Source organism: Dendrobates tinctorius, unplaced genomic scaffold (assembly GCF_039654945.1).
Source record: "Dendrobates tinctorius isolate UK_male_01 unplaced genomic scaffold, ASM3965494v1 ptg000113l, whole genome shotgun sequence".
Taxonomy (NCBI): domain Eukaryota; kingdom Metazoa; phylum Chordata; class Amphibia; order Anura; family Dendrobatidae; genus Dendrobates; species Dendrobates tinctorius.
This window is the reverse complement of record NW_027361781.1, coordinates 9,863,633-9,887,600: the sequence shown is the minus strand read 5'-3', so window position 1 is coordinate 9,887,600 and position 23,968 is coordinate 9,863,633.

Below are 23,968 nucleotides of genomic sequence, written 5' to 3'. Positions count from 1 at the left end.
ATTACAATTCTTCCCCCGCGAACAAGCATTTCCTAGTAAGCGCAGGTCAACCGTAATTCCGGAATTAGGCCTAAACGTCATTCCAGAAAGAATGTGAAAAAATTAAGTGTCCAAACCACAGGTGCTGTAGCTTGCTTAACAGCTGGGCTCCTCTGCTGAGTAGTACACAGTTCTTACATAAACAGGAGGCATAGCTTGGTTCACGGGTGGCCAACTCTGCTGAGTAGCATACACAGTTACTAGGCCCAAAGTATTAAGTGGTGTAAATGCAGTCAAAAACTGTTTTTTTCATAAACAGGCGGCATAGCTCGGTTCACGGGTGAGCTCCTCTTCTGAGTAGCAGACACAGTTACTAGGCCCAAAAGGATTTTCAGGACAATATGCAGTAAAAAATTATTAGAAACACACACGGTGTTGCTCCTTCACAGGTGTACTACACCGCTGGCTACCAGACACAGCTACTATGCCCTAAAACTGTCTATTATCATTGAAAACCATTATTAATGTGAAAAAAAATACGCTTTAGTTTAACGAAACATTCTCGAACGGAAACTCGAACTGCCGAATTTTAATCAAAGTGTTGTTGTAGTTCGACGAACGAATAAAACACCACCCAAAACAGCTAGAATTTGAACTTGGCCAACAGTTCCACTCAAACACCACTCATCTGTAATCAGGAGGCAGACTCAGACGGTCTCAGGCACAGTATGAATTCGACAAGATAGCAGAAAGTTGAGAAAGGGTACAGTATCACCGGATAACAGGTATATATAGCATAGTTTAAACAATTAAAATCGCCGTGTTTATTTCCAGAGTCCGACAAAGACACTCACAGCCTCAGTATGGATTAGACAACAATCTAAAAAGTAGAAAAAAGGAAATGTTTTTGAAGCGTACACCAGTATACACTGTTAGGGTATTTTTAAATCTTCATATATATTTCTGTCTCAGTAAGACAGTCCAGACTCTCCACAAGAGGAAACGAGATGGATAAAAACACAGACATAAAGTTGAGTGATTGCAGAAATTTAGGAATTACTAATCAGGGGAAAAACTCCCGGGAGAATTCTCAGAGGTGATGCTGACCCTCAGTTGCTTTGTGTGTGGAGACAGCGAAAACAGTTCTTTGTGAAGGAAGGGTTGCTGTATCGCAGTACCGTTGATCCCATCACTGTTACTCATCTCCATCAAATTTTGATCACATGGAAAGATGTAGACATGGTCCTCACTGCCTATCATGATCTGTCAGGTACCTTTGGAGTGCAACAGACAGAAGCCAGAGGCTGTAGGTGACTCTATTGGATTGGCATGAGAGGACACATTTAAAAATGAGGGCAGGAATGTCCCACGTCTGTGGGTATGAAAACTGTGAAAGCTGATGAGAAGCCACCACTGCATCTCATTGTGAGTCGACGTCCATAAGAAATGGAAGCCATTGATCATCTGAAGCTAGAGCCCAGCCAGCAGGACAGGGAATACAGTTGTGGCCAAAAGTTTTGACACCCCTGCAATTCTGTCAGATAATACTCAGTTTTTTCCTGAAAATGAATGCAAACACAAATTCTTTGGTATTATTATCTTCATTTAATTTGTCTTAAAAGAAAAAACACAAAAGAGAGTGAAGCAAAAAGCGAAACATTGATCATTTCACACAAAACTCCAAAAATGGGCCAGACAAAAGTATTGGCACCCTCAGCCTAATACTTGGTTGCACAACCTTTAGCCAAAATAACTGCGACCAACCGCTTCCGGTAACATCAATGAGTTTCTTACAATGCTCTGCTGGAATTTTAGACCATTCTTCTTTGGCAAACTGCTCCCTGATATTTGAAGGGTGCCTTCTCCAAACTGCCATTTTTAGATCTCTCCACAGGTGTTCTATGGGATTCAGGTCTGGACTCATTGCTGGCCACCTTAGAAGTCTCCAGTGCTTTCTCTCAAACCATTTTCTAGTGCTTTTTGAAGTGTGTTTTGGGTCATTGTCCTGCTGGAAGACCCATGACCTCTGAGGGAGACCCAGTTTTCTCACACTGGGCCCTACATTATGCTGCAAAATTTGTTGGTAGTCTTCAGACTTCATAATGCCATGCACACGGTCAAGCAGTCCAGTGCCAGAGGCAGCAAAGCAACCCCAAAACATCAGAGAACCTCTGCCATGTTTGACTGTAGGGACCGTGTTCTTTTCTTTGAATGCCTCTTTTTTTCTCCTGTAAACTCTATGTTGATGCCTTTGGCAAAAAAGCTCTACTTTTGTCTCATCAACCAGAGAATATTCTTCCAAAACGTTTTAGGCTTTTTCAGGTAAGTTTTGGCAAACTCCAGCCTGGCTTTTTTATGTCTCGGGGTAAGAAGTGTGGTCTTCCTGGGTCTCCTACCATACAGTCCCTTTTCATTCAGACGCCGACAGATAGTACGGGTTGACACTGTTGTACCCTCGGACTGCAGGGCAGCTTGAACTTGTTTGGATGTTAGTCGAGGTTCTTTATCCAACATCTGCACAATCTTGCGTTGAAATCTCTTGTCAATTTTTCTTTTCCATCCACATCTAGGGAGGTTAACCACAGTGCCATGGGCTTTAAACTTCTTGATGACACTGCGCACTGTAGACACAGGAACATTCAGGTATTTGGAGATGGACTTGTAGCCTTGAGATTGCTCATGCTTCCTCACAATTTGGTTTCTCAAGTCCTCAGACAGTTCTTTGGTCTTCTTTCTTTTCTCCATGCTCAATGTGGTACACACGAGGACACAGGACAGAGGTTGAGTCAACTTTAATCCATGTCAACTGGCTGCAAGTGTGATTTAGTAATTGCCAACACCTGTTAGGTGCCACAGGTAAGTTACAGGTGCTGTTAATTACACAAATTAGAGAAGAATCACATGATTTTTCGAACAGTGCCAATACTTTTGTCCACCCTCTTTTTTATGTTTGGTGTGGAATTATATCCAATTTGGCTTTAGGACAATTTTTTGTGTTTTTTCATTTAAGACAAATTAAATGAAGATAATAATATTATCTGACAAAATTGCAGGGGTGTCAATACTTTTGGCCACAACTGTAGCTACGTCTTAACCATCATCTATCAGTTCACCAAATTTGTAGTGGCAGTCCCAGGGAAGGATTTGACAGCCCAGACTAAACAGCGGAGGAGCAGTGAGAGGTAAATATTGCAAATGCTGGGGCACTGCCCAAGCAAGGGGGACCCACTCGTGGGTGCCGGTACTGGCACTTGGCCCCTCATAGTACGCTGGTGTGTCTGACAGCGGGTGTGCACCCCCACCATCAGAGACACTTGACTGCACTATAAGAGACCCTGTGCCAGTGCCGGCACCCAAGAGTAGGCCCACCAACCTGTCCAGGGCAATGCCACTCGCACCGTTGCGTGCACTCGGTGGTGACCCCGGACATGGGGGGAGGCAGCCCAGTTAGGGAGGTTTAAAAAATGGCATATGTTGATGTTGGACATTCAGCAGCTGCAAATGGAGGAATTGGAGAAGTCTGAGGAAGAGGAGGACAAAAGCGAGCCATTTTTCTGGCAACCTATGTGTCATCAGGGGAAGGTGGGACAAAATCCTTTGAAACCCATGCATGGTTCATTTTAATGAAGGTTAAATCATCAACATTTTGGGTCGACAGATGGGTCCTTTTTTCTGTCAGTATTGAGCCAGCAGCACTGAAGACTCTTTCCGATAGCACACTAGCAGCAGGGCAATCAAGCTCCTGTAAGGCATATTGTGCCAATTTAGGCCAGGTGTCCAGTTTAGAGGCCCAATAGTCAAAGGGGAATGACCTGTGAGGGAGAACATCGATATGGGATGAGAAGTAGTTTGCAACCATAGTTGACAACTGCTGTCTCCTGTCACTTTCAATCGATGCAGTATTACCAGCCGTGTGAGCGGGACTTGAAAAATCAGTCCACAACATGGTCATGAAACCCCTGTCTCCAATGCCACTTCTGATGTGTGCACCATGAACACCTCTTCTATGTTGCCCCCTACGGCTCATTGGAGAACCATCACCAGTGCTGTGTGCTGGGAATGCCTCAAACAAATGGTTTACCAGAGTTGCTTGTTTGTTAGCCAATATTAGGTCAAGGTTCTCCTGTGGCATTATGTTTTGGAATTTGCCTTTATAGCGTGGATCCAGGATGCTGGCCAACCAGTAGTCATCATCGTTCATCATTTTGGCAATGAGGGGGTCCCTTTTTAGGATCTGCAAGCATAATCTGACATGTTGGCCAATGTTCCAGGTGTCAATGATGCACTGTGAATGCTGGGTGGAGGAGCACTTTCTTGCAAATCCACATCCCTCTAGTCACGCAAAACCCTGTACCAGACCTTGCCACGCCAACATTTTCTCTTGCCCCACGAGAAGCATCCTCCTCCCCTAAATAATCTTCCCCATCATCATCCTCCTCTTTCTCCTCCACCTCATCCAGGAGAGGTCCCGGAGCAGACAATGGCTGACTGTCATCAAGGCTTCCCTCCTCCCCTTCCTCATCCTCCTCGGCTGCAGACGCCTGCTCTTTAATGTGCGTCAAAGTTTACATGAGCAGACGCATAAGTGGGATGCTCATACTTATGATGGCATCGTCTGTGCTTACCAGTCGTGTGCATTCCTCAAAACACTGAAGGACTTTACAGAGGTCTTTCAGCTTCGACCACTGCACACCCGACAACTCCATGTCTGCCCTCAAAGTGCCTGGCCGTGTATCGTCCCACAAATGCATTACAGCCTGCCTCTGTTCGCACAGCCTCTCAACCATGTGCAGGGTGGAGTTCCACCTTGTTGCAACGTCGATAATTAGGCGGTGCTTGGGAAGTTGGAGCAATCGCTGCAGCTTCTGCATACGATTGGAGTGTGTGGGTGACCGGCGGATGTGCGAGCACAGTCTTCGGACCTTCTGGAGCAGGCCTGTTAACTCCAGATAATTATTGAGGAAGCACTGCACCACCAGGTTCAAGGTGTGAGCCAGGCAAGGTATGTGTCGGAGTTTTGAAAGGGCTATGGCTGCCACAAAATTCCGGCCATTATCACTAACTACATTGCATGCCTCAAGATGTAGACTGCCCAGCCATGACTCAGTTTGTCGCTGCAAGTAGTCGGCCAGTACCTCCGCGGTGTGTCTGTTGTCGCCCAAACACGTCATCTTCAACACAGCCTGCTGACGCTTACCACTAGCTGTTCGATAGTGGGACAGCTGCGGATGGAGTGCTCATGCAACTGCGCTCTGTGGACAAGCTTTCGCTTCTGGAGGACGAGGAGGTGGGTCGAACGCCTACAGCAAACTGTTTCCTATCCCATGGGCTAGGCAGCACTGTCCCACCACCGCTGTCGCCTGTGGACCCTGAATCCACCACATTAGCCTAGTGCGTAGTGATGGACACGTAATGACACTGGCCATGCCTACTGGACCATGCATCTGTTGTCAGGTGCACCTTTCCACTCACTGATTGCTTGAGTGCATGGACAATGCGGTCTTTCACATGAAGGTGGAGGGCTGGGATGGCTTTGCGTTACGTTACAGTCACCGTTTTTTCCAGACGCCGGATCGCGTCACATTGCCGGATCCGGCGAAAATCGGATGAAACGCATGGCCATCCGGCTCGATCCGGCTCTAATGCAAGTCAATGGGGGGAAACCGGATCCGGCATTGCATTTCGACGGATCCGGTTTTAGTCAAAAGCGCCGGATCGCGCCTGAAGCAGAAAACCTGATGTGTGAAAGAGGCCTTACAGATAACCTTTGCCTGATCATTAGGATTTTGTTCAAAAAAGTGCCACACTGCACTCTTCCTACTATGGAAGACATTTTGAGGCCTTGCACGCTGTGCTAATTTGACCATCTGGCCTAGCTGTCCTGCAACTCTTTTGGTTTTTGTAACCCATTTTTGGACTGCTCCGGGCCTGCCAGATAACAGTTGTTGCGATGTCGATGCCTGCTGTGGATGCTCCTTCTCCTCTTCTGATCTATTGGCAGCGGCACCCTCTTCCCCCAATGGATGACAATCTGGGTCAACAACTGGGTCATCCATCACCTTCTCTTCAATGTCGTGTGCACCTTCCTCTGTGTCACCATGTAAGGTGGTATAGTATGCGGGAAGGGGCACCTGAGTTTCATCAGGGTCAGATTCAGGCTCAGTACACTGCGAGGACAATGTAGTGCTCTGAGTGAATGTACCAGCAAATATATCTAGCAGTGGCTATGCATCAGTGCACTCCATGTCAGATTCTTCTTGGACTGGGTAATTCACGATTTGATTTGATAACCCAGGCATGGTATGTGAAAAGAGCTCCATGGAGTAATCTGTAGTGTGGCCTGCCACATCCTTTACTTTTGGTAGGGTGAAGGACACAAGGAAAGGTGTGGTTCCTGACCATGAGCCTCCAATGACGACTCAGTGCTTTTATCTTTTGAAAGTTCAGAAGAGGAGGCGATAGAGCTGGAGGCTGTGTCAGCAATGTAAGCCAAAACTTGTTCCTGAAGCTCCGGCTTTAAAAGCGGTTTACCTACTCCCAGAATAGGGAGCCTTCGAGGCCTTGTGGAGCCAGATGATGATGCAGGCTCAACACCTCCTGCATTAGGTGCTATTGTGATTTTGCCACTACCAGCAGATCCACCACCACCACCAACACCATCATTACCTGCTGGCAACCCCCGCCCACTTCCACGGCCTCTTCCAACACACTACCTCATTTTTGGGAAAATTTACCCAAAATACCACCAGCAATATGGTACTGTAAAACAGGGTACAAGGTGTATATAGTATTGGGGAGAATTTGAATCTCCCTACAGACTTGAGGACACTGAACTATTATCTCAGGCCAAGTGTAGATTACACCTCAATAAAACAGGCTGAAATTTTATGGTGTATAAAATGTCTATATAGGATTGGGGAGAATTTGAATCTCCCTACAGACTTGAGGACACTGAACTATTAACTCAGGCCCAGTGTAGATTACACCTCAATAAAACAGGCTGAATTTGGATGGTGTATAAAATGTCTATATAGGACTGGGGAGAATTTGAATCTCCCTACAGACTTGAGGACACTGAACTATTATCTCAGGCCCAGTGTAGATTACACCTCAATATAACAGGCTGAAAATGGATGGTGTATAAAATGTCTATATAGGACTGGGGAGATTTTGAATCTCCCTAGAGATTTTAGCAAGCTCACAATGATGCTCTCAGTCCCAAGTATGGCAGCAGGCAGCCTAATAAGCAGGACTGCTGCACACAAAAGTGTGGAAAAATGAATGCTTGGTAACTCGGCAAAAAAGAGGATGAAAAGTATTTTTGCTTTTAAAAAAGCAGTTTGCACAGCAGTGTAAAAACAGCAATGCAGCTATCAGGGAGCGTTATAAGGCAACCTAATAACCAACAGAGCTGATGCACCAAAATATAGCCCCCTCTTGCACTGAACACCAATTGGTGTGTTGTACAGGCAAAATTGCTAGCAGCAGAAGCAGTTTTTTGTATCTTCTTCCCTGCCTAACGCTCTCCCTACAGAATCATCATCAGCAGCAGCTCTCCCTATTCTGAGATCAGCAGAAGTAAGACGGCGGTCGGCATGTGTGGGGAAGGTGACTTGACGGACAGACGTGACTGGTAGAAGGAGGGGCTCAGAAGAAGACGGAGAAAGTGAGAAGAGCTCGGCCAGGGGGACGGACAAAGGAGAGACAGTCAGGGGAGTGGCCCTGACCCGACTGACTGCAGGACAGGCAAGGAGATGAGGCAGCCAGGGGGGAGGCCCTGACTTAACGGGCCGCAGAACAGACGAGGCCCCGGGGGTACCGATTGGAAGACGACCTCGGGCAGGTGAAGCGCTGGGGGTAGATTGGTCTAGGACAGCCCCCAGTGAAAGATCCGCGAGGTGCGTTACTGCGACTGAAGCTGAAGAATAGGTACCCGGGCCTGGCGATACAGTGGTGTAAAGAAGCTGCGGTGCGTGTTTGGTGGTCGTCAGGAGGACGACAAATATATCCGGAACTGTTACAAGTGGAAGCTGTCTCCATCTCATCTTTGCTTCGTCTGGTAAGCAGTGGTCCACCCCCCTAGCCCGGCCCCCTACCACATTTGGTGTAGTCGGCAGGATCACCACCGCTAATACGACACCTTCCGCGGCAGGCCTGCTTTTGAAGAACCTAGAAGGACTTGGACTGTTCCTCTGTGGAAAAATATGTTAATGTGCTTTGGGAAAAAAGAGAAAAAAAAAGAAAGAGAAAAGGGGGTTACTCCGGTTGAGTAACTCCTATTGTTAATAGAACAGTGGTAATCATATATACGGTATGTTAAAGTTGATTTAAAAAGTAGTATGTTTAACAAAAAAAAATGTATGTAACAGGTTTCGGATATGAGGTAGATGTGACGAAGACGCCGACCATGACTCTTTTAATGAAGGACGAGGAGATGAGAGATATCTAACCAGACAGTGGTCCCAAGTCAGATCCCTGTCACCACGGACACCCCACAAAAGGAAGAAATGGTTGAAGGTAGTGGAAGGGGAGAGCAGTGGGAGGTACACGCCGTAGAGTAGTCCTGGTGGACCTCGCCAACCCGAAAGAAGTTGTCACGTGGCGTGCGTGTGGCGGGTAGCAGTAGGCTGCTCGGAGCATGGTGCTCCCGGTTTAGTTCGGTCCCTGTGGCGGGTGTGGCCCAACGATCGGTCCGACAACAGACTGTGGATAAGATTCAGAACAACATAGGTAGGACGTACGATTGTCGGGACGACAATGGACAAAGGGTGGAGGAGTGTGGGGAAGGTGACTTGAAGGACAGACGTGACTGGTAGAAGGAGGGGACAGTTTGTGCACTAATGACAGAGATTGACAGGTTAGAAAGGTAACAGCAGGGAAAGACAGAAAAGGGAGTGCAGTACCGTGAAATGACCACAAGATGGCAGGGGAGAGTAGTACAGGACTTAACATCAGCTTAGGGCTTAGGAATCCGCTTAGTCATGGGGGGCGGGGAGATAGGAGCCCAGGTGGGAAATTCGCCTGTGAGAGAGGGGATAAATAGAAGAAGGCGGGGCTCCAGGAGAGTTTAGTCCCGGGAGGAGCTCAGAAGAAGACGGAGAAAGTGAGAAGAGCTCGGCCAGGGGGACGGACAAAGGAGAGACAGTCAGGGGAGTGGCCCTGACACGACTGACTGCAGTACAGGCAAGGAGAAGAGGCAGCCAGGGGGGAGGCCCTGACTTAACGGACCGCAGAACAGACGAGGCCCCGGGGGTACCGATTGGAAGACGACCTCGGGCAGGTGAAGCGCTGGGGGTAGATTGGTCTAGGACAGCCCCCAGTGAAAGATCCGCAAGGTGCGTTACTGCGACTGGAGCTGAAGAATAGGTACCCGGGCCTGGCGATACAGTGGTGTAAAGAAGCTGCGGTGCGTGTTTGGTGGTCGTCAGGAGGACGACAAATAAATCCGGAACTCATCTTTGCCTCGTCTGGCAAGCAGTGGTCCACCACCCTAGCCCGGCCCCCTACCACACATGCACGCCCTTTTATAGCCCCTGTGACACCACACAAAGCAAGCCAATCACTTGCATGTCCTTCTCAAAGATGGTGGTGACCGCTGCCTATGTCATCGCGTTGCCCACAGTGTGCCTCCTCCATCATTGGCTGAAAAAGGGCACTGAAGCATCATTTGAAACGCGACTTTGGCACCATGTTCGCCGACCTCGTGGCCGACCTCACGCTATGGTCGGGTTTCGTTTCATGAAACCCGACTTTTGCGAAAGTCGGCGACTTTTGAAATTGATCGACCCGTTTCGCTCAACTCAAGCTGTAACCCTTTTACCATATCAGATATTTATGGTATATACTGTTGATGTGCCACAACTTTCAAAGAAGGTAATAAACCTTTACATTCTAGAGTGGCCTCGGGATTGACAAAGTGGTCCTACTACCAAGAAAGGTTGTGCACCCCTGCCTTAGATTCTCTAAAGTATTGATGAAAGTGGCATAAATACATAATTGGTCAAACATATTAGCTAAGGACAGGAGTTTTTTGGGGATATATTTGGGATAAAGAATCCAATTATATCATTTCCATGATGCAAAAAAGTCACACCGGTTTTTGCAATGCCTAAATTCTATTTTATATAAAAGTTGAACACATAGCGTTGAAGTAACAATCAAAATGTCACAAATGTGGTGCTGACAATTCAAATTTTGAATGCAAATGATGTAATTGTACAAAGATTACAGAATATTGGAGGGCAGTATTTAAAAAAGTCAGAGGTAGTTTGGAGGTAAATTAATTTTCAAGTGTAAAACAATATTTAGAGACCTGAGAGGTGTAAAAGGAGATAATGACCTGAAGGAGATGGCATGTAAATTGATCATGCTGAGAGGGCTGCAATTGGGACACTAATTATAGCTTCTTTAAAACCATAGATCTTTTAATGTGTTCGATTCACTGCAAAACATAGGTATTGAAAAGACTACTTGGAAAATATGTGTAATCACCTAAGATCTGTTTGGATTTGATTGCAGCAGGTTCATGCTCTTTAATGCCAACACAGCTTTAGATTTATCAAAATGACCTGAACATACACTCACTGGCCACTTTATTAGGTACACCATGCTAGTAACGGGTTGGACCCCCTTTTGCCTTCAGAACTGCCTCAATTCTTCGTGGCAGAGATTCAACAAGGTGCTGGAAGCATTCCTCAGAGATTTTGGACCATATTGACATGATGGCATCACACAGTTGGCGCAGATTTGTCGGCTGCACATCCCTGATGCGAATCTCCCGTTCCACCACATCCCAAAGATGCTCTATTGGATTGAGATCTGGTGACTGAGGAGGCCATTTGAGTACAGTGAACTCATTGTCATGTTCAAGAAACCAATCTGAGATGATTCGAGCTTTATGACATGGCGCATTATCCTGCTGAAAGTAGCCATCAGATGTTGGGTACATTGTGGTCATAAAGGGATGGACATGGTCAGCAACAATACTCAGGTAGGCTGTGGCGTTGCAACGATGCTCAATTGGTACCAAGGGGCCCAAAGAGTGCCAAGAAAAAATTCCCCACACCATGACACCACCACCACCAGCCTGAACCGTTGATACAAGGCAGGATGGATCCATGCTTTCATGTTGTTTACGCCAAATTCTGACCCTACCATCCGAATGTCGCAGCAGAAATCGAGACTCATCAGACCAGGCAACGTTTTTCCAATCTTCTACTGTCCAATTTCGATGAGCTTGTTCAAATTGTAGCCTCAGTTTCCTGTTCTTAGCTGAGAGGAGTGGTACCCAGTGTGGTCTTCTGCTGCTGTAGCCCATCTGCCTCAAAGTTCGACGCACTGTGCGTTCAGAGATGCTCTTCTGCCTACCTTGGTTGTAACGGGTGGCAATTTGAGTCACTGTTGCCTTTCTATCAGCTCGAACCAGTCTGCCCATTCTCCTCTGACCTCTGGCATCAACAAGGCATTTCCGGCCACAGAACTGCCGCTCACTGGATTTTTTTTCTTTTTCGGACCATTCTCTGTAAACCCTAGAGATGGTTGTGCGTGAAAATCCCAGTAGATCAGCAGTTTCTGAAATACTCAGACCAGCCCTTCTGGCACCAACAATCATGCCACGTTCAAAGGCACTCAAATCACCTTTCTTCCCCATACTGATGCTCGGTTTGAACTGCAGGAGATTGTCTTGACCATGTCTACATGCCTAAATGCACTGAGTTGCCGCCATGTGATTGGCTGATTAGAAATTAAGTCTTAACACACAGTTGGACAGGTGTACCTAATAAAGTGGCCAGTGAGTGTATATGACTAGAGTTGAGCGAAACGGGTCGAAAAATTTCAAAAGTCACCGACTTTTAGCAAAGTCGGGTTTCATGAAACGAAACCCGACCCTAGGATGAGGTCGGCCACGAGGTCGGCGACTTACGCGCCAAAGTCGCGTTTCAAAAGTTTGTTTTGCGCTCTTTTTCAGCCAATCAGGATCCACGGACACTGTGGGAAACGTGATGACATAGGCAGGGGTCACCACCATCTTTCAGAAGGGCATGCAAGTGATTGGCTTGCTTTGGTGGGCATCACAGGGGGTATAAAAGGGCGTGCACGCCGACCGCCATCTTACTTCTGCCGATCTCAGTATAGGGAGAGGTTGCTGCTGATTCTGTAGGGAGAGCGTTAGGCAGGGAAGAAGACAAAAAAACTGCTTCTGCTGCTAGCGATTTGGCCTGCACAACACACCAGTCACTGTGTGTGCAGTGCAAGGGGAGGCTTTATTGTGGTGTATCAGTGGTGTTGGTTGTTGGGCTGCCTTTTAAGGTTTCCTGACAGGCTGGCATTGCTGTTTACCCACTGCTCCGCAAACTGCTTTTTTAAAAGCAATCCAATCTCCCTTATCCTATAGTCACTTTTGTCACAGCTGTGCCATCGAGCCTGTGACATAGCGCTCAGATATCAGTGGGCCTCACACAATCCAATAGTGTCCAGTGCCAAAAGTGTGTGCAGAGATTCAAAATCTCCCATATCCTCTAGTCACTTTGGTCACAGCTGTGGCATCGAGCCTGTCACGTAGCGCTCAGATATTCATTGGGCCTCACACAATCCAAAAGTGTCCAGTGTCCAAAAGTGTGTGCAGAGATTCAAAATCTCCCTTATCCTCTAGTCACTTTGGTCACAGCTGTGCCATCGAGCCTGTCACATAGCGCTCAGATATTCATTGGGCCTCACACAATTCAAAAGTGTCCAGTGTCCAAAAGTGTGTGCAGAGATTCAAAATCTCCCTTATCCTCTAGTCACTTTGGTCACAGCTGTGCCATCGAGCCTGTCACATAGTGCTCAGATATTCATTGGGCCTCACACAATCCAAAAGTGTCCAGTGTCCAAAAGTGTGTGCAGAGATTCAAAATCTCCCTTATCCTCTAGTCACTTTGTTCACAGCTGTGCCATCGAGCCTGTCACATAGCGCTCAGATATTCATTGGGCCTCACACAATCCAAAAGTGTCCAGTGTCCAAAAGTGTGTGCAGAGATTCAAAATCTCCCTTATCCTCTAGTCACTTTGGTCACAGCTGTGCCATCGAGCCTGTCACATAGCGCTCAGATATTCATTGGGCCTCACACAATCCAAAAGTGTCCAGTGTCCAAAAGTGTGTGCAGAGATTCAAAATCTCCCTTATCCTCTAGTCACTTTGTTCACAGCTGTGCCATCGAGCCTGTCACATAGCGCTCAAATATTCATTGGGCCTCACACAATCCAAAAGTGTCCAGTGTCCAAAAGTGTGTGCAGAGATTCAAAATCTCCCTTATCCTCTAGTCACTTTGGTCACAGCTGTGCCATCGAGCCTGTCACATAGCGCTCAGATATTCATTGGGCCTCACACAATCCAAAAGTGTCCAGTGTCCAAAAGTGTGTGCAGAGATTCAAAATCTCCCTTATCCTCTAGTCACTTTGGTCACAGCTCTGCCATCGAGCCTGTCACATAGCGCTCAGATATTCATTGGGCCTCACACAATCCAAAAGTGTCCAGTGTCCAAAAGTGTGTGCAGAGATTCAAAATCTCCCTTATCCTCTAGTCACTTTGGTCACAGCTGTGCCATCGAGCCTGTCACATAGCGCTCAGATATTCATTGGGCCTCACACAATCCAAAAGTGTCCAGTGTCCAAAAGTGTGTGCAGAGATTCAAAATCTCCCTTATCCTCTAGTCACTTTGGTCACAGCTGTGCCATCGAGCCTGTCACATAGCTCTCAGATATTCCTTGGGCCTAACACAATCCAAAAGTGTCCAGTGTCCAAAAGTGTGTGCAGAGATTCAAAATCTCCCTTATCCTCTAGTCACTTTGGTCACAGCTGTGCCATCGAGCCTGTCACATAGCGCTCAGATATTCATTGGGCCTCACACAATCCAAAAGTGTCCAGTGTCCAAAAGTGTGTGCAGAGATTCAAAATCTCCCTTATCCTCTAGTCACTTTGGTCACAGCTGTGCCATCGAGCCTGTCACATAGTGCTCAGATATTCATTGGGCCTCACACAATCCAAAAGTGTCCAGTGTCCAAAAGTGTGTGCAGAGATTCAAAATCTCCCTTATCCTCTAGTCACTTTGGTCACAGCTGTGCCATCGAGCCTGTCACATAGCACTCAGATATTCATTGGGCCTCACACAATCCAAAAGTGTCCAGTGTCCACAAGTGTCTGCAGAAATTAAAAATCTCCCTTATCCTCTAGTCACTTTGGTCACAGCTGTGCCATCGGGCCTGTCACATAGCGCTCAGATATTCATTGGGCCTCACACAATCCAAAAGTGTCCAGTGTCCACAAGTGTCTGCAGAAATTCAAAATCTCCCTTATCCTCTAGTCACTTTGGTCACAGCTGTGCCATCGAGCCTGTCACATAGCGCTCAGATATCAGTGGGCCTCACACAATCCAAAAGTGTCCAGTGTCCAAAAGTGTGTGCAGAGATTCAAAATCTCCCTTATCCTTTAGTCACTTTGGTCACAGCTGTGCCATCGAGCCTGTCACATAGCGCTCAGATATTCATTGGGCCTCACACAATCCAAAAGTGTCCAGTGTCCAAAAGTGTGTGCAGAGATTCAAAATCTCCCTTATCCTCTAGTCACTTTGGTCACAGCTGTGCCATCGAGCCTGTCACATAGCGCTCAGATATTTATTGGGCCTCACACAATCCAAAAGTGTCCAGTGTCCAAAAGTGTGTGCAAAGATTCAAAATCTCCCTTATCCTCTAGTCACTTTGGTCACAGCTGTGCCATCGAGCCTGTCACATAGCGCTCAGATATTCATTGGGCCTCACACAATCCAAAAGTGTCCAGTGTCCAAAAGTGTGTGCAGAGATTCAAAATCTCCCTTATCCTCTAGTCACTTTGGTCACAGCTGTGCCATCGAGCCTGTCACATAGCGCTCAGATATTCATTGGGCCTCACACAATCCAAAAGTGTCCAGTGTCCAAAAGTGTGTGCAGAGATTCAAAATCTCCCTTATCCTCTAGTCACTTTGGTCACAGCTGTGCCATCAAGCCTGTCACATAGCGCTCAGATATTCATTGGGCCTCACACAATCCAAAAGTGTCCAGTGTCCAAAAGTGTGTGCAGAGATTCAAAATCTCCCTTATCCTCTAGTCACTTTGGTCACAGTTGTGCCATCGAGCCTGTCACACAGCGCTCAGATATTCATAGGGCCTCACACAATCCAAAAGTGTCCAGTGTCCAAAAGTGTGTGCAGAGATTCAAAATCTCCCTTATCCTCTAGTCACTTTGGTCACAGCTGTGCCATCGAGCCTGTCACATAGCGCTCAGATATTCATTGGGCCTCAGACAATCCAAAGGTGTCCAGTGTCCAAAAGTGTGTGCAGAGATTCAAAATCTCCCTTATCCTCTAGTCACTTTGGTCACAGCTGTGCCATCGAGCCTGTCACATAGCACTCAGATATTCATTGGGCCTCACACAATCCAAAAGTGTCCAGTGTCCACAAGTGTCTGCAGAAATTAAAAATCTCCCTTATCCTCTAGTCACTTTGGTCACAGCTGTGCCATCGGGCCTGTCACATAGCGCTCAGATATTCATTGGGCCTCACACAATCCAAAAGTGTCCAGTGTCCACAAGTGTCTGCAGAAATTCAAAATCTCCCTTATCCTCTAGTCACTTTGGTCACAGCTGTGCCATCGAGCCTGTCACATAGCGCTCAGATATCAGTGGGCCTCACACAATCCAAAAGTGTCCAGTGTCCAAAAGTGTGTGCAGAGATTCAAAATCTCCCTTATCCTCTAGTCACTTTGGTCACAGCTGTGCCATCGAGCCTGTCACATAGCGCTCAGATATTCATTGGGCCTCACACAATCCAAAAGTGTCCAGTGTCCAAAAGTGTGTGCAGAGATTCAAAATCTCCCTTATCCTCTAGTCACTTTGGTCACAGCTGTGCCATCGAGCCTGTCACATAGCGCTCAGATATTTATTGGGCCTCACACAATCCAAAAGTGTCCAGTGTCCAAAAGTGTGTGCAAAGATTCAAAATCTCCCTTATCCTCTAGTCACTTTGGTCACAGCTGTGCCATCGAGCCTGTCACATAGCGCTCAGATATTCATTGGGCCTCACACAATCCAAAAGTGTCCAGTGTCCAAAAGTGTGTGCAGAGATTCAAAATCTCCCTTATCCTCTAGTCACTTTGGTCACAGCTGTGCCATCGAGCCTGTCACATAGCGCTCAGATATTCATTGGGCCTCACACAATCCAAAAGTGTCCAGTGTCCAAAAGTGTGTGCAGAGATTCAAAATCTCCCTTATCCTCTAGTCACTTTGGTCACAGCTGTGCCATCAAGCCTGTCACATAGCGCTCAGATATTCATTGGGCCTCACACAATCAAAAAGTGTCCAGTGTCCAAAAGTGTGTGCAGAGATTCAAAATCTCCCTTATCCTCTAGTCACTTTGGTCACAGTTGTGCCATCGAGCCTGTCACACAGCGCTCAGATATTCATAGGGCCTCACACAATCCAAAAGTGTCCAGTGTCCAAAAGTGTGTGCAGAGATTCAAAATCTCCCTTATCCTCTAGTCACTTTGGTCACAGCTGTGCCATCGAGCCTGTCACATAGCGCTCAGATATTCATTGGGCCTCAGACAATCCAAAGGTGTCCAGTGTCCAAAAGTGTGTGCAGAGATTCAAAATCTCCCTTATCCTCTAGTCACTTTGGTCACAGCTGTGCCATCGAGCCTGTCACATAGCGCTCAGATATTCATTGGGCCTCACACAATCCAAAAGTGTCCAGTGTCCACAAGTGTGTGCAGAGATTCAAAATCTCCCTTATCCTCTAGTCACTTTGGTCACAGCTCTGCCATCGAGCCTGTCACATAGCGCTCAGATATCAGTGGGCCTCACACAATCCAAAAGTGTCCAGTGTCCATAAGTGTCTGCAGAAATTCAAAATCTCCCCTGTCCTATAGACACCTTGTACCTTGTTTTACATTACTATATAGTTTGTTGGATTTTGTCTACATTTCTACCAAAAATGAGGAAGGCTGGTGGAAGAGGCCGTGGAATTGGGCGGGGGTTGGCAGCTGGTAATGATGGTGTTGGTGGTGGATCTGATGGTAGTGGCAAGAGCAAAATAGGACCGAATGCAGGAGGTGTTGATCCTGCGTCATCGTCTGGCTGCATAAGGCCTCGAACGCTTAGTTTTCTAGGAGTTGGCAAACCGCTTTTAAAGCCAGAGCATCAGAAAAAAGTTTTGTTTAACATTGCTGACTCAGCCTCCAGCTCTATCGCCTCCTCTTCTTCAGTTGTAAAAAGTAAAAGCACTGAGTCGTCATTGGAGGCTCATGTTCATGAACCACACCTTTCCTTGTGTCCTTCACCCCAACCAAGATTGAAGGATGACGCAGGCCATACTACTGATTACTCCATGGAGCTGTTTTCACATAACATGCCTGGATTATCAAGTGAAATGGTGAGTTACCCAGGCCAAGATGAATCTGACATGGAGTGCACTGATGCACAGCCGCTGATGGATGATTCTGCTGGTACATTCACTCAGAGCACTACATTGTCCTCGCAGTGTACAGAGCCAGATTCTGACCCTGATGAGACTCAGGTGCCCCTTCCCGCACACTATACCACCATACACGGTGACACCGGGGAAGGTGCACATGACATAGAAGAGGAGGTGATGGATGACCCAGTTGTTGACCCAGATTGGCATCCATTGGGGGAAGAGGGTGCTGCTTCCAATAGCTCAGATGAGGAGCATCCACAGCAGATATCGACATCGCAACAGCTGTTATCTGGCAGGCCTGGAGCGCTCCAAAGACAGGTTCCAAACATCAAAAGAGTTGCTGGACAGCTTGTCCAGAGGGTCAAAAGATCACAGCGTGCTAGGCCGCAAAATGTCTTCCAAAGTAGGAAGAGTGCAGTGTGGCACTTTTTTTAACAAAATCCTCATGATCAGGCTAAGGTTATCTGTAAGAAGTGCGCAAAGACCTTTAGCCGAGGGAAAAATCTGAAAAATTTGAATACCAGTTGCATGCTTAGACATTTAACCAGCATGCACTTGCAAGCGTGGACACAACACCAAACCTCAAGTGCCACATGTGCAACTGATCACAACGAAGGTAGTCAGCAACGCTACATTGTTTCCCCCACTGTAAGCCCACCGGTTAGCACAGCAGCAAATGTTGAGGTGTCGTTGCAAGGCCACAGCAGTCAGGGAATCCCACTGTTATATCAACGAAAGACTGATTCTAGGCCATCAGAAAGAACACCAACTCCATCACCATCATCAACCCTCTCTCAGTCCGCCCTGTCCACCGCTACTTCCACCATATGCAGCTCTCAAGTCCAGCTCACCCTCCCAGACACTATGAGTAGGTCAAGAAAGTACTCAGTCTCTCATCCGCGTACACTGGGTTTGAACGCCCACATTGCCAAACTAATCTCGTTTGAGATGATGCCCTTTCGGTTGGTGGAAAGCACAGCTTTCCGCGAACTCATGGCCTATGCAGTACCACGCTATGACCTACCCAGTCGCCACTTCTTCTCTCGCAAAGCCATCCCAGCCCTCCACCATCATGTGAAAGACCGCATTGTCCATGCACTCAAGCAGTCAGTGAGCGGAAAGGTGCACCTCACAACTGATGCATGGTCCAGTCGGCATGGCCAGGGCCGTTACGTTCCATCACTGTGCACTGGGTTAATGTGGTGGATGCAGGGTCCACAGGGGACAGCGGTGGTGGGACAGTGCTGCCTAGCCCACGGTATAGGAAACAGTTGGCTGTAGGCGTTCGACCCTCCTCCTCCTCCTCCTCCTCCAGAAGCGAAAGCTCGTCCACAGAGCGCAGTCGTACGAGCACTCCATCTGCAGCTGCCACTGTTGCACACGATGTGTCCCCCTATCGAGCAGCTAGTGGAAAGCGTCAGCAGGCTGTGTTGCAGATGATGTGTTTGGGCAACAGACACACCGCCGAGGTGCTGGCCGAGTACTTGAAGCGACAAACTGAGTCATGGCTGGGCAGTGTACATCTTGAGGCAGGCAGGGTAGTTAGTGATAACGGCCGTAATTTTGTGGCAGCCATAGCCCTTTCAAAACTCAGCCACATACCTTGCTTGGCTCACACCTTGAACCTGGTGGTGAAGTGCTTCCTCAAAAATTATCCGGAGTTAACAGCCCTGCTCCAGAAGGTGCGAAGACTGTGCGCGCACATCTGCCGGTCGCCTGTACACTCCGTTCGTATGCAGAAGCTGCAGCGATTGCTCCACCTTCCCAACCACCGCCTCATTATCGACATTGCAACAAGGTGGAACTCCACCCTGCACATGGTGGAGCGGCTGTGCGAGCAGAGGCAGGCCATAATGCATTTGTGGGAGGATACACGGCCAGGCACTTTGAGAGCAGACATGGAGTTGACAGGTGTGCAGTGGTCGAAGCTGAAAGACCTCTGTAAAGTCCTTCAGTGTTTTGAGGAATGCACACGGCTGGTAAGCGCAGACGACGCCATCCTAAGCATGAGCATCCCACTTATGCGTCTGCTCATGCAAACTTTGACGCACCTTAAGGAGCAGGCGTCTGCAGCCAATGTTGATGAGGAGGAAGAGGAGGAGGGAATCCTTGATGACATTCAGCCATTGTCTGCTCAGGGACCTCTCCTGGACGAGGTGGAGGAAGAAGAGGAGGAGGAGGAGGATGATGGGGATGATTACTTAGGGGAGGAGGATGCATCTCGTGGGGCAAGTGAAAATGTTGGCGTGGCAAGGTCTGGTACAGGGTTTGTGTGTGACTGGAGGGATGTGGATTTGCCAGAAAGTGCTCCTCCAACCAGCACTCGCAGTGCATCATTGACACCGGGAACATTGGCCCACATGTCAGATTATGCCTTGCAGATCCTAAAAAGGGACCCACGCATTGCCAAAATGATGAACGATGACGACTACTGGTTGGCCAGCATCCTGGATCCACGCTATAAAGGCAAATTACAAAACATCATGCCACAGGAGAACCTTGACCTAATATTGGCTAATAAACAATCAACTCTGGTAAATCGGTTGCTTGAGGCATTCCCAGCACACAGCAGCGGTGATGGTTCTCACACGAGCCGTACGGGCCGGGGGCAGCTTGGCAGAGGTGTTTGTGGTGCACACAGCAGAAGTGGCGTTGGAGACAGGGGTTTCATGACAATGTTGTGGACTGATTTTTCAAGTACCGCTCACACAACTGGTAATACTGCATCGATGGAAAGTGACAGGAGACAGCAGTTGTCAACTATGGTTACAAACTACTTTTCCTCCCATATCAATGTTCTCCCACACAGGTCATTCCCCTTTGACTATTGGGCCGCTAAACTGGACACCTGGCCTGAATTGGCCCAATATGCCTTACAGGAGCTCGCTTGCCCAGCTGCAAGTGTGCTATCGGAAAGAGTCTTCAGTGCAGCTGGATCAATCCTGACAGAAAAAAGGACCCGTCTGTCAACCCAAAATGTGGCTGATCTAACCTTCATTAAAATGAAGCACGCATGGGTTTCCTAGGATTTTGTCCCACCTTCCTCTGATGACACATAGGGTGACAGAAAAATGGCTTGCTTTGGTCCACCTCTTCCTGGGACTTGACCTTTTTCACCTTTTGCATCAGCTGAATGTCCAACATCAACATATGCCACTTTCTAAAACTCCCTAACTGTGCTTCCACCCCCCCCATGGCCGGGGTCACCACCTAGCGCACGACACCGTGCGAGTGCCGTTGCCCTGGACAGGTGGGTAGGCCGACTCTTGGGCGCGGGCACTGGTACAGGGTCCTTCATAGTGCAATCAAGTGTCTCTGACGGTGGTGGTGCACACCCGCCGTCAGACACACCGCCGTACTATGAGGGGCCCAGTGCCAGTACCGACGCCCACGAGTGGGCCCCCCTTGCTTGGGCAGGGCCCCAGCATTTGCAATCTTTACCTCTCCCTGCTCCTCCGCTGTGTAGTCTGGGCCGTCAAATCCATACTGTGCCTGACACCGTCTGAGCCTGCCTCCTGATGTATAGACATATATTTTGAATGTGTACGCTATCCATACATGTTATCCGGGGAAACGGTACCCTTTCTAACCTTTGTGCAATCACGTGCAATCCATACTGGGCCTAACACCGTCTGAGCCTGCCTCCTGAGACATATATTTTGAATGTGTACGCTATCCATACATGTTATCCAGGGATACGGTACCCTTTCTAACCTTTGTGCAATCACGTGCAATCCATACTGGGCCTAACACCGTCTGAGACTGCCTCCTGAGACATATATTTTGAATATGTACGCTATCCATACATGTTATCCGGGGAAACGGTACCCTTTCTAACCTTTGTGCAATCACGTGCAATCCATACTGGGCCTAACACCGTCTGAGCCTGCCTCCTGAGACATATATTTTGAATGTGTACGCTATCCATACATGTTATCCGGGGATACGGTACCCTTTCTAACCTTTGTGCAATCACGTGCAATCCATACTGGGCCTAACACCGTCTGAGCCTGCCTCCTGAGACATATATTTTGAATGTGTACGCTATCCATACATGTTATCTGGGGATACGGTACCCTTTCTAACCTTTGTGCAATCACATGCAATCCATACTGGGCCTAACACCGTCTGAGCCTGCCTCCTGAGACATATATTTTGAATGTGTACGCTATCCATACATGTTATCCGGGGAAACGGTACCCTTTCTAACCTTCGTGCAATCACGCGCAATCCATACTGGGCCTAACACCGTCTGAGCCTGCCTCCTGAGACATATATTTTGAATGTGTACGCTATCCATACATGTTATCCGGGGAAACGGTACCCTTTCTAACCTTTGTGCAATCACGTGCAATCCATACTGGGCCTAACACCGTCTGAGCCTGCCTCCTGAGATATATATTTTCATAGAATCATAGAATCGTAGAGTTGGAAGGGACCTCCTGGGCCATCTGGTCCAACCCCCTGCTCAAAGCAGGATTCGCTAAATCATCCCAGTCAGATGTCTGTCCAGCCTCTGTTTGAAGACTTCCATTGAAGGAGAACTCACCACTTCTCGTGGCAGCCTGTTCCACTCATTGATCACTCTAACTGTCAAAAAGTTTTTTCTAATATCTAATCTGTGTCTCTTCCCATTCAGTTTCATCCCATTGCTTCTAGTCTTTCCTTGTGCAAATGAGAATAAAGTTGATCCTTCTACAATGTGACAGCCCTTTAGATATTTGTAGACAGCTATTAAGTCTCCTCTTAGTCTTCTCTTTTGCAAACTAAACATTCCCAAATCCTGCAACCTTTCCTCATAAGACAGGGTTTGCAGACCGGTCACCATTCTGGTCGCTCTTTTCTGAACTTGCTCCAGTTTGTTGATGTCTTTTTTAAAATGTGGTGCCCAAAACTGGACACAATATTCCAGATGAGGTCTGACCAAAGAGGAGTAGAGGGAAATAATGACTTCACGTGATCTAGACTGTATGCTTCTGTTAATACATCCTAGAATTGCATTTGCCTTTTTTGCTGCTGCATCACACTGTTGACTCATATTCAATCTGTGATCTATTAGTATACCCAAGTCTTTTTCACATGTGCTGTCACTTAGCCCTATTCCTCCCATTCTATATATGCTTTTTTCATTTTTATTGCCCAGATGTAGTACTTTGCATTTCTCCCTGTTAAAAACCATTCTGTTAGTTGCTGCCCACTTCTCCAGTTTATTTAAATCTTTTTGAATCCTCTCTCTCTCTTCTCTAGTATTAGCTATCCCTCCTAGCTTTGTGTCATCAGCAAATTTAATCAGTTTACCCTCAATTCCTTCATCTAAATCGTTGATAAAGATGTTGAACAATACAGGGCCCAGGACAGAGCCCTGTGGTACCCCACTTGAGACATTCTTCCAACTGGATGTGCAGCCATTTACGACCACTCTTTGGGTCCGATCACTAAGCCAGTTATGAATCCACCTAACAGTTGCCTTGTCCATTCCATACTTAGTCATTTTTTCAATAAGGATTGTATGAGAGACTTTGTCAAATGCTTTGCTGAAGTCAAGATATACTATATCTACAGCATTTCCTTGATCCACCCAATCAGTGATACCGTCATAGAAGGAAATTAAGTTAGTCTGACATGACTTATTAGTTAGAAACCCATGCTGACTCTGTTTAATCACTTCATTCTTATCCAGGTATTGACATACATGTTGTTTAATAATTTGTTCAAAGATCTTTCCTGGTATAGAAGTCAGACTCACCGGCCTATAGTTGCCTGGGTCCACCTTCTTCCCCTTTTTGAAGATAGGAACAACATTTGCTCTTCTCCAGTCTTCTGGCACTTCTCCTGTTCTCCAAGAATTTTCAAAGATTATGGAGAGGGGTTCAAAAATTTCTTCTGCTATCTCCTTCAGTACTCTGGGGTGTAATTCATCTGGACCTGGAGACTTGAATTCATTTAGGTTAACTAAGTGTTTCCTCACTATCTTTCTGTTTATAGATATCCTGGATTCTTCTATTCCCTTAATAGGACAGTGAATAACAGTTGATGTTGCATTTCCTTTCTGAGAGAAAACAGATGCAAAATAGGAATTTAAAAGTTCAGCCTTCTCAACATCCTGTCTTACCATTTCATCATTTTCATCCTGTAAAAATCCTATAGCATCTTTGACTTTTCTTTTACTTTTGACATATCCCCAAAATCCTTTATTATTGCTTTTGACATCTCTTGCAAGCTTCAGTTCATTTTCAGCTTTAGATAATCTGAATTGTGCCCTGCAGGTTCTGCAGACAGCATTATATTCTTCTTTAGATATGCCTCCCTCTTTCCATTTTATAAACATTTTTTTCTTCCTTTTTAGCATGTGCTTAAGTTCTGTGTTCATCCATCCTGGTTTCCTTAAATGCTTCCTATTCTTCCCTCTTTTCGGAATTGTTAACAACTGTGCTTTGAGAATTTCATTTTTCAAGATTTCCCATCCTTCCTGGACATTTTTGTCTTTAAGGATATCCAGCCA